Raw genomic sequence first — 13,849 nt, 5'->3', positions numbered from 1 at the left:
ACCAAGCCACCTTTTCACAAATCTGGTACATATAAATTAACCTGCGACAGTTCTCCTGCTACTACAAAGGGCAAAGAGGACGAAACTTCGAAATTCGATACAAATAACACTCTGATACACTACATTCAAGAATTTACTTAAATCTAGTTTTGCAGTCCACCTAGCACAAAACTATCATTCAGTCACAAACATAAAAACAAACCTCCATATCCGAAACATTTCAGACATGAGAGTGAAATGGACCTCCTGGGACAATTAGAGATTTTCACCCAAAGCAACAAATCAGCCCACGCCATCTTAAATGAGCAAATGGAGTAGCAAATAACTCAGTTTTCCAAAATTCCAAAGAATCATTGAACTTGAAAAACTAAAAAAACTTCTCTCTTTCTCTCTCTCTCTCTCTCTCTCTCTCTCTCTCTCTTTCTTCCGCACTGGTACACCTACTCAACACTATTTCTCTCCTTCTAGTTCACAAACAAACACACACACGCACACAATCTCCACTCTGCTTCACATTTCATTATTTTAAAAAAATAATTCTACGGTGTACATTGTTTGTTGTGTTAGTGTACCGTTTCCCACCACGTATAGTCCAGGGTGTAACAAAAATGTACTGCACAAATTGTAGGACACATTCCTCACACATAGACTAAGAAATTATTTTATTTGAAGATGAGTAAGGAAACGATTTTTTCCATGTTACCACTCAATTTCTTCAATTCATTAACCATGGGAAACACACAATTACCAAAATCATCATGTATGGGCGGATGTCAATCCTCACGCAACGATTAAAGCGGGTCATCAATAAAGATTTTTTGTCAGTGTTTGGGGCGGCATTGTTGGTGATTGGTTGGGCTTTGCTTTCTTCCACCCAGGCTCAATGGACAAGGTTATCGTAATTTCGTAGAGAATGTTCTACTGACAAGTTAACACATGTACTTCATGCACGATGGAGAACCTCCTCATATTAGTTTTAGTGTCCGTCGGCTTCTAAATAACAGATTCGTTGACAGATGGATAGGTAGAGACGGACTAATTGCCTAGCCTTGACGCTCTCCAGGCCTAAACCAATGGACTTTTATTTGTTTGGGGATTGTGTATGATCCCCAGCATAAGATGAGAGTCTTCGTGCCAATATTATGGAAGTCTGTAAAACCATACGCAATGCTCCAGGGATACATCAGCGCATCCGAGATTCACTGTGACGGCGGATTGATGCATGTATCAGAGCCCCCGGACGGCATATTGAACATCTCCTGTCCTAAAGACTTGCCTGTGGTATGATGGTGCGTTCTGCCCGTATGTGTTTCCCATGATTATTGGGTTGGAGAAAACGAATTGTAACATGGAAACAAAGCGTTTCCAGACCCATGTTCCTATAACAGAATTTCTTTGTCTACCTGTGAAAAATGTGCCCTTCAGTTTACACCGAGCATTTTTGTTACACCCTGTATAACAAGTCCGTCACTCGCGGGTGTGGAAACCGGTCGGTGGGTCTCTCAGTAGCCCTGATCTTTCGCTATGTCGTCGGTATCGCGATGCTTGCCGAGGCTTGGCTCAGTGATTAAAGAGGCCGGTTGCCGCAACTGCCATGACGGAGTTTTGGTTCTCGCTGGCTTCTAAGGCTTCTTGCTGCTCCTGGGCAGAGCTGGTATTTTCATATTATCTCCCAAAAAATAGTGGCTGCATTACACTGCGAATTCCTAAACAAAAAATAATAAATACAAATAACTAGGTTGAGCACTATGTTCAAGTTGGAATAATGGCACTAAATTCATTCCCGGTTGTAGCAAAACTAAAAGACGAGACGAAAGTGTGTAACACTAGAACAGAAATAATATTGTCAGTTGATCCTGCTATTTATGTAATCCACAGAACGCAGCAACTGCAAAAGAAGCCTGGCATTAATTAAAACAGGTATTTGAAGACCCATGACTTCACAGAAGAAATTGTTTACTAACTTTGCTCCTCAACTCCACAGCAGAACTTTACGGCAATAGAAGAAAATGTAAATAAAATAATTACCGCTTCTAGTAAGTTAAGCGATTTCAGTTTTGAAGTGAAAGATGAGTGGATAGGATGTGTTTTATTGGCAGATTTATCGGAACCAACAATTGTGGGCCTCGAGAGTTCCAATAGACCAATAACTAGACTTTACTAAAATTATATTTTTGTAAGAAATGAAGGACGAAAAGTACTGCCTATCTACGAATAGTGACGCAGCTCTTCTAGTGAACAACAAAGATAACGGAAACATTGTGCACAATTTTTCCAAGTGCCGAGATGCTCCAGATGACATAGAAACGGTCGCAGCAAAATAAAATAGGGAAGCAGCAAGTCATCAGAAGGAACTTCAGCTTACGATACAGTTTTAATTCCAGCAGACAAATTCATAAATAATGTCTGACATCCTGATTCCAGTGGACGAACTTGTGGCATAAGAGATAAGTACATTTAATCCCGACAGAACAGTACCTTTACAGAAATGTGAAGTCATTGATATTAAATATACTGGAAGTACTGATTCAAAGTAAACAGAGAAGATTCCCTTTCCAACAGTCTGAGTCCAGAACGAAAAAATTTCCAGAATTATTACATTCTGAATTCTGCGGAGCGATGCAGACAAAGTCAACTGGAGGCGCTAGACATTTCCTGATACTAATAGACGACTATTCGAGAAAGATATTTGTGTATACGCTAAATGATAAAAATCAAGTGCCGGAACATATCAGAGATTTGAAAAAGCTAGTGGAGAAACAGACTGGTAGTAATATTGGTGTCTTGCGCACTGACGATAGAAAAGGATATATAAACCGAAAATTATTAAACTTCTTAAAGAACGAAGGAGTAATTCATCAAATAACAATATTTTACACGCTGGAACAAAACTGAGCTGCTGATAGGTATAACAGAACATTAGTACAATAGGCACACGCCTATTATATGATGCAGGATTACCAGGACCATATTGGGGGGGGGGGGGGGGGAGGGGGGATCATTCTCTATAGATACCTACCTCATCAACAGATTACCTACAAAATCCTTAACAGAAGAAGAGTGAGCTGAAAAAAATAGACTTTCCCCACTTACAATATTTGGTAGGAAGGCCTTCGATCATCTACCTAAACAAAGAGGAAATACACTTCTGGTCATTAAAATTGCTACACCACGAAGATTAAATGCTACGGACGCGAAATTTAACCGACAGGGAGAACATGCTGTGATATGCAAATGATCACATTTTCACAGGACTCACACATGGTTGGCGCCGGTGGCGACACCTACAACGAGCTGACATGAGGAAAGTTTACAACCGATTTCTCGCACACAAACAGCAGTTGACCGGCGTTGCCTGGTGAAACGTTATTGAGATGCCTCGTATAAGCAGGAGAAATGCGTACCATCACGTTTCCGACTTTGATAAAGGTCGGATTGTAGCCTATCGCGATTGCGCTTTATCGTATCGCGACATTGCTGCTCGCTTTGGTCGAGATCCAATGACTTTTAGCAGAATATGGAATCGGTGGGTTCATGAGGGTAATATGGAATGCCGTGCTGGATACCAATGGTCTCGTATCACTAGCAGTCGAGATGACAGGTGTCTTATCCGCAAGGCTGAAACGTCTCGATCCCTGAGTCAACAGATGGGGACGTTTGTAAGACATCAACCAACTGCACGAACAATTCGACGACGTTTGCAGCAGCATGTACAATCAGCTCAGAGACCATGGCTGCGGTTACCCTTGACGCTGCATCACAGACAGGAGCGCCTGCGACGGTGTGCTCAACGACGAACCTGGGTGCACGAACGGCAAAACGTCATTTTTTCGGATGAATCCAGGTTCTGTTTAGAGCAACATGATGGTCACATCCGTGTTTGGCGATTTCGCGGTGAACGCACATTGGAAGCGTGTATTCGTCATCGGCATACTGGCGTATCACCCGGCGTGATGGTATGTGGTGCCATTGGTTACACGTCTCGGTCGACTCTTGTTCGCATTGACGGCACTTTGAACAGTGGACGTTACATTTCAGATGTGTTACGACCCGTGGCTCTACCATTCATTCGATCCCTGCGAAGCCCTACATTTCAGCAGGATAATGCTGGACCGTATGTTGCAGGTCCTGTACGGACCTTTCTGAATACAGAAAATGTTCGACTGCTGCCCTGGCCAGCACATTCTCCAGATGTCTCACCAATTGAAAACGTCTGGTCAATGGTGGCCGAGCAACTGGCTCGTCGCAATACACCAGTCACTACTCTAGATGAACTGCGGTATCGTGTTGAAGCTGCATGGGCAGCTGTACCTGTACACGCCATCCAAGTTCTGTTTGACTCAATGCGCAGGCGTATCAAGACCATTACTACGCCAGAGGTGATTGTTCTGGGTACTGATTTCTCAGGATGTATGCACCCAAATTGCGTGAAAATGTTATCACTTGTCAGTTCTAGTATAATACATTTGTCCAATGAATACCCGTTTATCACCTGCATTTTTCTTGGTGTAGCAATTTTAATGACCAGTAGTGTAAATGGGATAACAAGAATACTGAATGCTTAGGGGCAGAATGTTGTGAACAGAGCAAGGAATATCGGCTATTTCAACCCAACCAACGAAAAGTAATGAAGTCAATAGATATGATATTTAAAGAAAATGCTGTTCAGAAGATTGATGATATAGCAGTGGCTAAAAAGTCTCCTAAGCCAGAAAGACTGTTTACTCCATTCACAGGCGAAGAAAGATACAAACCAAGCAAGATGAATCAGAAATAAAGGAATCTGAGACTATTACTAACGAGGATAATGACGACTCAAGATATATCCACGCGATCAAAGTGAAACGCTCAGCAGATCATCAAGAATTCCGGAACCAATAAGGATGAATGATTGTTTGTCCTACCACTCTACAGAAACACAGAATTCCGATCCGTCATCATTAGAAGAAGCTCTCAAGCTAAACAATCGCACAAATGGCTTCATGCAATTAAAGAAGAATTGCAGCCACATCATACGGTGTCTGTTAAATTTGATATGAGTTCGCTGGTAGAAGTAGACATTAAAGTTCCGTTTGAAATTTCGCTGATTAAAGATGTCCTTTGTGAAAAGACAATAAACCACAAATGGAATAATATTATTAAGCGATCTGAGTGTACTCAGGTATGAATCGTCAAACACACGTATACGTAAAGTAACGGAAATTCTTTTGGCATCTGAAATGATCTATTATTGATTGTGACCTAGTGAGGTAAAGTTGTCACGGAACATAACGAGACGGCAAATTAGCTGCTGCCCAAAAACTCTCGAGGGAAACTCACCTTCCTTAATCTGAAAATAATTTACTAATTCCAAGAATTGTTTGATCTTTGTATTATGCGCGGGGCAGAAATGTTCCTAACTGAAATATCGATCGAATTAAAGTACAAGAATATGTCTATAATTACCTCTGAGTAAGGCATTACAGTAAGCTTCACGGTTACTCAATATTACCATCTTGCCAAATCGTACTTCATTTAAATAAAATTGATGAACGAAATAGCGATAAAGACTTCAGATGTTCTTGTAACTTCAAAGTTATTATTTGGTTCCAAAAAGCACAAAGACTCTATACAGAATAATCAGACTAACGTCACATGGTTTAAGCACGTCAGGTCGTACAATAAAGAAACGTTACGTTGTATTTTGGAGTCGGTGTACAGAAAAAATTATGTTCGATTCTCAGTACCACTGCATGAGTACAATCCATAAGCTGCTTTTACTGTTATCGCTCTCCATCTTCTCAGTGTAATGCAATGCAGTCTCACATCACAAGTTGAACACATATTACACATCAGAAAAACTTCACTCCAGAGCAGTCCATATAGATTAGGCATCAAACAGAACGCCTTGTTTTTCCTCCAAACTGGAGTAACAAGAATAGCAATTAAACCCTCGCTAGACATTGGTTGAAGTTAGTCTTGCCTCATAGAGCTCCAGCAAATACACTCGAACAGCCGAAGCAGCCACTAATATGTGCAGGTCGATCCATTTGCCACAGAAATAATAGCAAAGACCGTTGGCGACCTACTTCTGTGCTGAGTAGGGTAAGGACAGTGAGTCATGATGGTGATGCACACTCAAGGTAGCTCAGAGAAACATCAAAAGTGAAATATTTCACTACAACACTTGTACCGGTTCTGCGAGGCAGCCACGTCCCCCCTCAACAGGTGGTGAGGATGGTGAGTGGTATGCTGAAGTGGCCGGCTGCAATTCGTGAATCACTGCACCAGTGATATTATGTAAAGTGAAGGTGGAGGGGAGAGAAAGGAAAGGAAAGAGAAGGAATTATTAATGCCAGCTGCATCGGGGCCTCATGGGCAATCAGCGGGGACGAATGAAAAAGCGTGTTGGACAGGGATTCGAACCTCAGATATCCCAATTACTAGGCACTGTGCCATCCGGACAAAGTCTTTACCGCAACTGCGCGTACTATTTCGACATGCCTCCCGGCCGACCCACCTTCCCACCTATCGCCACCTATCCACAGTCCCCGTCCATGTTCTCAGTGGTCACTGTTTCGAGATTCCCACAGGAGGTCCAACGTAATTGTGCATCCGCACTGAAGGTGGTGGATTATTGCCCATCAAGCCGAATCGATTAGATGTCTGTTCTTTCGCACATGTCAAGTGAGCCAAGCCATTAAGACCTTCCGTAAAGAGTGAATGCCGCCTGGTGACGTTGCGGGCACGTGACGTGTGAAGGATGGAATTTCAGCTGAGCAGGGACGAAAGGCAAATGATTTTAGCAACAGTAAGGGTCGCAAATGTGGAATCCACTGAAATAAACGACTCTGACAAAGGGCAGATGGTTCTGGTCTGGCGACTGAGAACGAGCATCTCAGAAAGGGCGAAGCTAGTCGGCTGTTTGAGTTCTATTGTCGTGAGCATCTACGGAAAATGGCTGAAGAATGGCTAAACCACGAGTAGGTGACAAAGTGTTGGACGTTCACGCGTCATCACCAATCGTACAATATGGAGATCGGAGGCTAACCCGCTGTATAAAGTAGGATGGGTGTCAATCTTTGGCAGATCTGGCGACAAAGTACAACGCTGATGCAGACACAAATGTTTCGGAGCACACCACTCAATGCACATGGTTGAAAATGTGGCTCTGAAGTAGACGACGCTACGTTTTCCCGTGTTGAACCAAAGACATTGTCAATTACGACTGCAGTTAGCACAGAATCATCGAGATTGGACCATTTGGCAACGGAAACAGGTCATCTGATTGGACAGTCATGTTTCTTCTTACATTATGTCGATGGTCGTTATTACGTCATCATCCAGGGGAACTACCGCTCGAAATATGCACCACGCCATCGCGCACAAGCCTTGGATGAGGGGCGGGAGAGGGGGGGGGCGGGGGAATTGTTATGTGTTATGCCATGGGGAATACTCACCAGGGCTCCCATGGTGGCATCTCCCAGCAGGATAGCTATCCGTGCCATACGGCCAGAATCGTACTACAGTGGTTTGAGGAGCATGACAGTGAACTCACGTTGGTGTCTCGACCAGCAGATTCACCTGATCCGAACCCATTGGATTACTGGGAGGCTAAGCAGCGCAAGCTCCGTGTCCACCCGTAATTTTGGGGAACAGTGTGACCTGCAAGAAGACATCTGGTGTCTGTCACCTCCGGAAACCCATCAACGACTTGTCGAATCCATGCCATGCGGAATCGCTTTATTGCGTTCCATATGTGGAACAACATTCTATTAAGCAGCATGTTTTGGTTCATCAGCGTACAAGTACTGGACAGAGAACTATAGCACTTCCGTAAATGCTCAAGTCAGCTTTGGAATGGTTGGCGAAAATTAGAACTCTGTTGTATAATTTAAAGACTTCCTGTCTTTTTCCTTTTTAAATTACGTGCTTCGTACATTGTGATGGGCATGTACCGTGTGTTATGTGACAACGAACCAGTAAATAAATAATAAAATCTTGCATACTATACCAGTACTTTAAAATGTTGTACTGAACATTGTTTCACCAAGTGATAACAAATGACGTCTTTTTCGAGAATTCTGTATCATCAACGGTATGCGCACTGCTTTGTAACAGTTAAGCGCTAATCTATTCTGTCTAAGCCACGAGCTAACGTTACCAGTTACCCTATTAGCTAAATCGTTTACTGTTCATTCCACGTTTGCTTGGCATATTGAATTATACACTCCTGGAAATTGAAATAAGAACACCGTGAATTCATTGTCCCAGGAAGGGGAAACTTTATTGACACATTCCTGGGGTCAGATACATCACATGATCACACTGACAGAACCACAGGCACATAGACACAGGCAACAGAGCATGCACAATGTCGGCACTAGTACAGTGTATATCCACCTTTCGCAGCAATGCAGGCTGCTATTCTCCCATGGAGACGATCGCAGAGATGCTGGATGTAGTCCTGTGGAACTGCTTGCCATGCCATTTCCACCTGGCGCCTCAGTTGGACCAGCGTTCGTGCTGGACGTGCAGACCGCGTGAGACGACGCTTCATCCAGTCCCAAACATGCTCAATGGGGGACAGATCCGGAGATCTTGCTGGCCAGGGTAGTTGACTTACACCTTCTAGAGCACGTTGGGTGGCACGGGATACATGCGTACGTGCTTTGTCCTGTTGGAACAGCAAGTTCCCTTGCCGGTCTAGGAATGGTAGAACGATGGGTTCGATGACGGTTTGGATGTACCGTGCACTATTCAGTGTCCCCTCGACGATCACCAGTGGTGTACGGCCAGTGTAGGAGATCGCTCCCCACACCATGATGCCGGGTGTTGGCCCTGTGTGCCTCGGTCGTATGCAGTCCTGATTGTGGCGCTCACCTGCACGGCGCCAAACTCGCATACGACCATCATTGGCACCAAGGCAGAAGCGACTCTCATCGCTGAAGACGACACGTCTCCATTCGTCCCTCCATTCACGCCTGTCGCGACACCACTGGAGGCGGGCTGCACGATGTTGGGGCGTGAGCGGAAGACGGCCTAACGGTGTGCGGGACCGTAGCCCAGCTTCATGGAGACGGTTGCGAATGGTCCTCGCCGATACCCCAGGAGCAACAGTGTCCCTAATTTGCTGGGAAGTGGCGGTGCGGTCCCCTACGGCACTGCGTAGGATCCTACGGTCTTGGCGTGCATCCGTGCGTCGCTGCGGTCCGGTCCCAGGTCGACGGGCACGTGCACCTTCCGCCGACCACTGGCGACAACATCGACGTACTGTGGAGACCTCACGCCCCACGTGTTGAGCAATTCGGCGGTACGTCCACCCGGCCTCCCGCATGCCCACTATACGCCCTCGCTCAAAGTCCGTCAACTGCACATACGGTTCACGTCCACGCTGTCGCGGCATGCTACCAGTGTTAAAGACTGCGATGAAGCTCCGTATGCCACGGCAAACTGGCTGACACTGACGGCGGCGGTGCACAAATGCTGCGCAGCTAGCGCCATTCGACGACCAACACCGCGGTTCCTGGTGTGTCCGCTGTGCCGTGCGTGTGATCATTGCTTGTACAGCCCTCTCGCAGTGTCCGGAGCAAGTGTGGTGGGTCTGACACACCGGTGTCAATGTGTTCTTTTTTCCATTTCCAGGAGTGTATGTCGCTTTGTACTCACCATAAACAAATTAAAGAGAACACGTCCCCTTTTACGGGACATTTTATCATTTTTACCAATAGACTCGCATTCTGTGACTGCATTGACGTCAGATGTTTGCGACAAATGAAAATTTGTCCTGCACCGAGTCTCGAAACCAGTTTCACGTTTATCGCGTGCGGTCACCTGGATTACTTCGGCTGTTTGTGCACGCCTCTTAGACCGACCCAAATTTCCACATAACCATCAATAAATAAACCAACGGTTGTATTTTTATCTCTGATGTATTCCAAAGGCAACCGGTTTCGGCATTCCTTTGCCCCATCACCAGGCCATATATGATTACACAGTGGATGAGCCTGCATTATCAGACAAAATATCATGCAAAGGCAAACCAATATCCAGACCAGCGTATGTAACACGGCTATACACTTATAAACAATCTGAGAACAGACTGCTTACGATTTATAGTGTGATATATGGAAGTTTGGATCGGTCCGGGAGATGTGAACCGCTATCCAGATAGACGAAGTTGCTAAGGGGACCGCTCGAGATAGCGGGAAGCCTGGGTTCGAGTTCCAGTAAGGCACAAGTTGTCATGCATTGTAAACAGCTGATGTTAATACATAGTTGCAGAATGCGAACCTATTTCATAAGTTCACAACAGCTGTGGAGCTGCGCACGCCAGTTGCTTCAGACAGGCTTGCATGTGTGAAGGACATTGTATTGCGAACATACAGACAGTGTATAAACACAGACATTGTAACCATCACAACTTTTTCCACGTCTTCACGCGACAAATAACGCCTGTTATTAGTAGGGAGAAGCTCCTCTAATGTAGCCACAAACGACCACAAGACACGTCACTTCCATTCACCGTCCCCTGTTGCTATACACAGGCTAACAACAGGCAACAGTTCATGAAAAATGTTTCTGGAAAAGGAAATCAGACTGTGATGTGTAAACTTTCAGCAGTTCGCCTGGTCGCCATCTGGTCTGCTGAATCACGTCGGATTGTACCTCTATGTAGGAATAAGTTCTGGTGAGATTGTATGGTCTGTTTGCAGACCCGACAAGAATATTATTATTTACAGCATTTGTAGAATTAGAGAAAGCTCCTGACAGCGTTGATTCAAACACTCTCTTTGAAATTCTGAAGGTAGCAGGGGTAAAATGCAGGGAGCGAAAGGCTTTTTACAATTGGATAAAAGCCAGACAGCAGTAATAAGAATCATGGGGCAGCAGTGGTTGAGAAGGGAATGAGGCAGGGTTGTAGCCTATCACCCAATGTTATCCAGTCCGTACATTGAATCAGCAGTAAAGCAAACTAAAGTAAAATTTAGAGTAGGAATTAAAGTTTAGGGAGAAGAAATAAAAACTTTGAAGTTTGCCGATGACACTGTAACTCTCTCAGAGACAGCAAAGGAATTGGAAGAGCAGCTGAATAGAATGGGCAGTGTCATGAGAGGAGCATACTAGATGAACATTGAGAAAAGCAAAACAAGGATAATGGAATGTAATCGAACTAAATCAGGTGGTGCTAAAGGAATCTACATCTACATCTACATCCATACTCCGCAAGCCACCTGACAGCGTGTGGCGGAGAGTACCTTGAGTACCTCTATTGGTTCTCCCTTCTATTCCAGTTTCGTATTGTTCATGGAAAGAAGGATTGTTGGTATGCCTCTGTGCGGGCTCTAATCTCTCTGATTTTATCCTCAAGGTCTCTTCGCGAGATACACGTAGAAGGAAGCAATATACTGCTTGACTCCTCGATGAAGGTATGTTCTCGAAACTTCAACAAAAGCCCGCACCGAGCTACTGAGCGTCTCTCCTGCAGAGTCTTCCACTGAAGTTTATCTATCATCTCCGTAACGCTTTCGCGTTTACTAAATGATCCTGTAACGAAGCGCGCTGCTCTCCGTTGGATCTTCTCTATCTCTTCTATCAACACTATCTGGTGCGGATCACACACCGGTGAGCAGTATTCAAGCAGTGGGCGAACAAGTTTACTGCAACCTACTTCCTTTGTTTTCGGATTGCATTTCCTTAGGATTCTTCCAATGAATCTCAGTCTGGCATCTGGTTTACCGACGATCAACTTTATATGATCATTCTATTTTAAATCACTCCAATGCGTACTCCCAGATAATATATGGAATTAACTGCTTCCAGTTGCTGACCTGCTATATTGTAGCTAAATGATAAGGGATCTTTCTTTCCATGTATCCGCAGCACATTACACTTGTCTACAATGAGATTCAATTGCCATTCCCTGCACCATGCGTCAATTCGCTGCAGATCCTCCTGCATTTCAGTACAATTTACCATTAGATTAAGAAATGAGACACTTAAAGCAATAGATGATTTTTGCTATTTGGTCAACAAAATAAGTGATGATGGCCGAAGTAGAGAGTATATAAAATGTAGACTAGCAAAGGCAAGAGAAGCGCCTCTGTTAACATCGAATATAGATTTAAGTGTTAAAAAGTATTTTTAAGATATTTTTCTCGAGAGTAGCCATGTATGCAAGTGAAACATGGACGATAAACAGTGTAGACCAAAAAGAGAACAGAAGCTTTCGAAATGCGGTGTTACAGAAGAATGTTGAAGGTTAGGAGGGTATATCACGTAACTAATGAGAAGGTACTCAACAGAAATGGGGAGACGGGAAATTTGTGTCACAGCTTGACCAAAAGAAGGGACCGGTTTATAGTACACATTCTGAGACATCAAGGGATCACCAATTTATTGTTGGTGGTAAATGTGTGTGTGTGTGGGGAGGGGGTGGAGGGGGAGGGAGGTAAGAATCGTAGAGGGAGAGCAGGAGATGAATACAGTAAGTAGATTCAGATGGATGTAGGTTGCAGTAATTCAAAATGGTTCAAATGGCTCTGAGCACTACGGGACTTAACATCTGAGGTCATCAGTCCTCTAGAACTTAGAACTAGTTAAACCTAACTAACATGAGGACATCACACACATCCATGCCCGAGGCAGAATTCGAACCTGCGACCGTAGCGGTCACGCGGTTCCAGACTGAAGCGCCTAGAACCGCTCGGCCACGGCGGCCGGCGGTTGCAGTAGTTATTCAGAGATGAAGAGACTCGCACAGGATAGAGTAGCATAGAAGCCTGCATCAAATCAGTCCTCGGACAGAAAACCACAACAACAATATGTCAATGAGAAACTTACAGCAGAACTAAAAATGTGAACCACATTGTTTCAGTTTCGTTAGTATGCCAAAATATACAAGTAAATACAATAAAAGGGAAGTCGAGAGCCGGTAACAAGGTATTGCCAGCTATCTCTACCCGATACGTACACATCAGAAGAGCTCTGATGGCGATTTTGTACTGCATATATATCTTGACATACGATATTCTACTCTATTTGTCTATGTCTAGAGACAAATATTTGTTGACATATGACCACTTTGTTCTGTGACAAACAGCCATCTGTCTTTTGACACTATAGGAGGTGTTAATACGATTTATACTCACTCTTACACATCCTTCAGCTCTCTAACTCAAAGAACCACTAACTCCAGACAGGCAGAAATCCAGGCGACTAAAATTTGGTAAACGGGGAGTCCATGCTACTGCCATTCCCCGACCAATCCATCGCTTGTCATGCAGTTAATTTTAATCATGAACTGTACTTTAAGTTAAAATAAATGAGTAGAAGTGGAGGCGAGGCACCTGACTCTCACAGACACTAAATTAGAACAGATAATATGTACTTGCCAAATTTTTTTACGTATTATTACTGTTCAGATGTATTTATTTCCTATACAAGAGTTGCATAGTCCAAGAATTTAGGATTTACCAGGGGTTGTCGGTATTAAAAATTATTGGCTAGAGGTACCGCGTCATTCTTCTAACTAGTTCCCGGAATAAGGTCTCAGCAAGAAAGCCAAAACGTTGACTGATTCTTTTACAAATTATTACTGTTCAGATGTATTTATTTTTTACACAAGTGCTGCGTTGTACGAGATTCTAGGATTTCAAGGACGCTGTTGATTTTATTCTTGGGTAGAGTCGAGATTAATCTTCCCTAGTGTCAAGCGTATGGCGTTGTGAGTGCTGGTGTTATCAAGCAGTGATGAAAAAAATTCAGGGTTGGTGGCAAAGGTGTGCATGACAGACGTGATCGAGAAAGACATTCATATGAAACTGATTAACTTGTGCAACATGTTGTCGAAATTTTACGTGCATGATCA

This window comes from Schistocerca piceifrons, chromosome 5 (assembly GCF_021461385.2).
Source record: "Schistocerca piceifrons isolate TAMUIC-IGC-003096 chromosome 5, iqSchPice1.1, whole genome shotgun sequence".
Taxonomy (NCBI): domain Eukaryota; kingdom Metazoa; phylum Arthropoda; class Insecta; order Orthoptera; family Acrididae; genus Schistocerca; species Schistocerca piceifrons.
The sequence above is the reverse complement of the archived record's forward strand: the minus strand, read 5'-3'. Positions refer to the sequence as shown.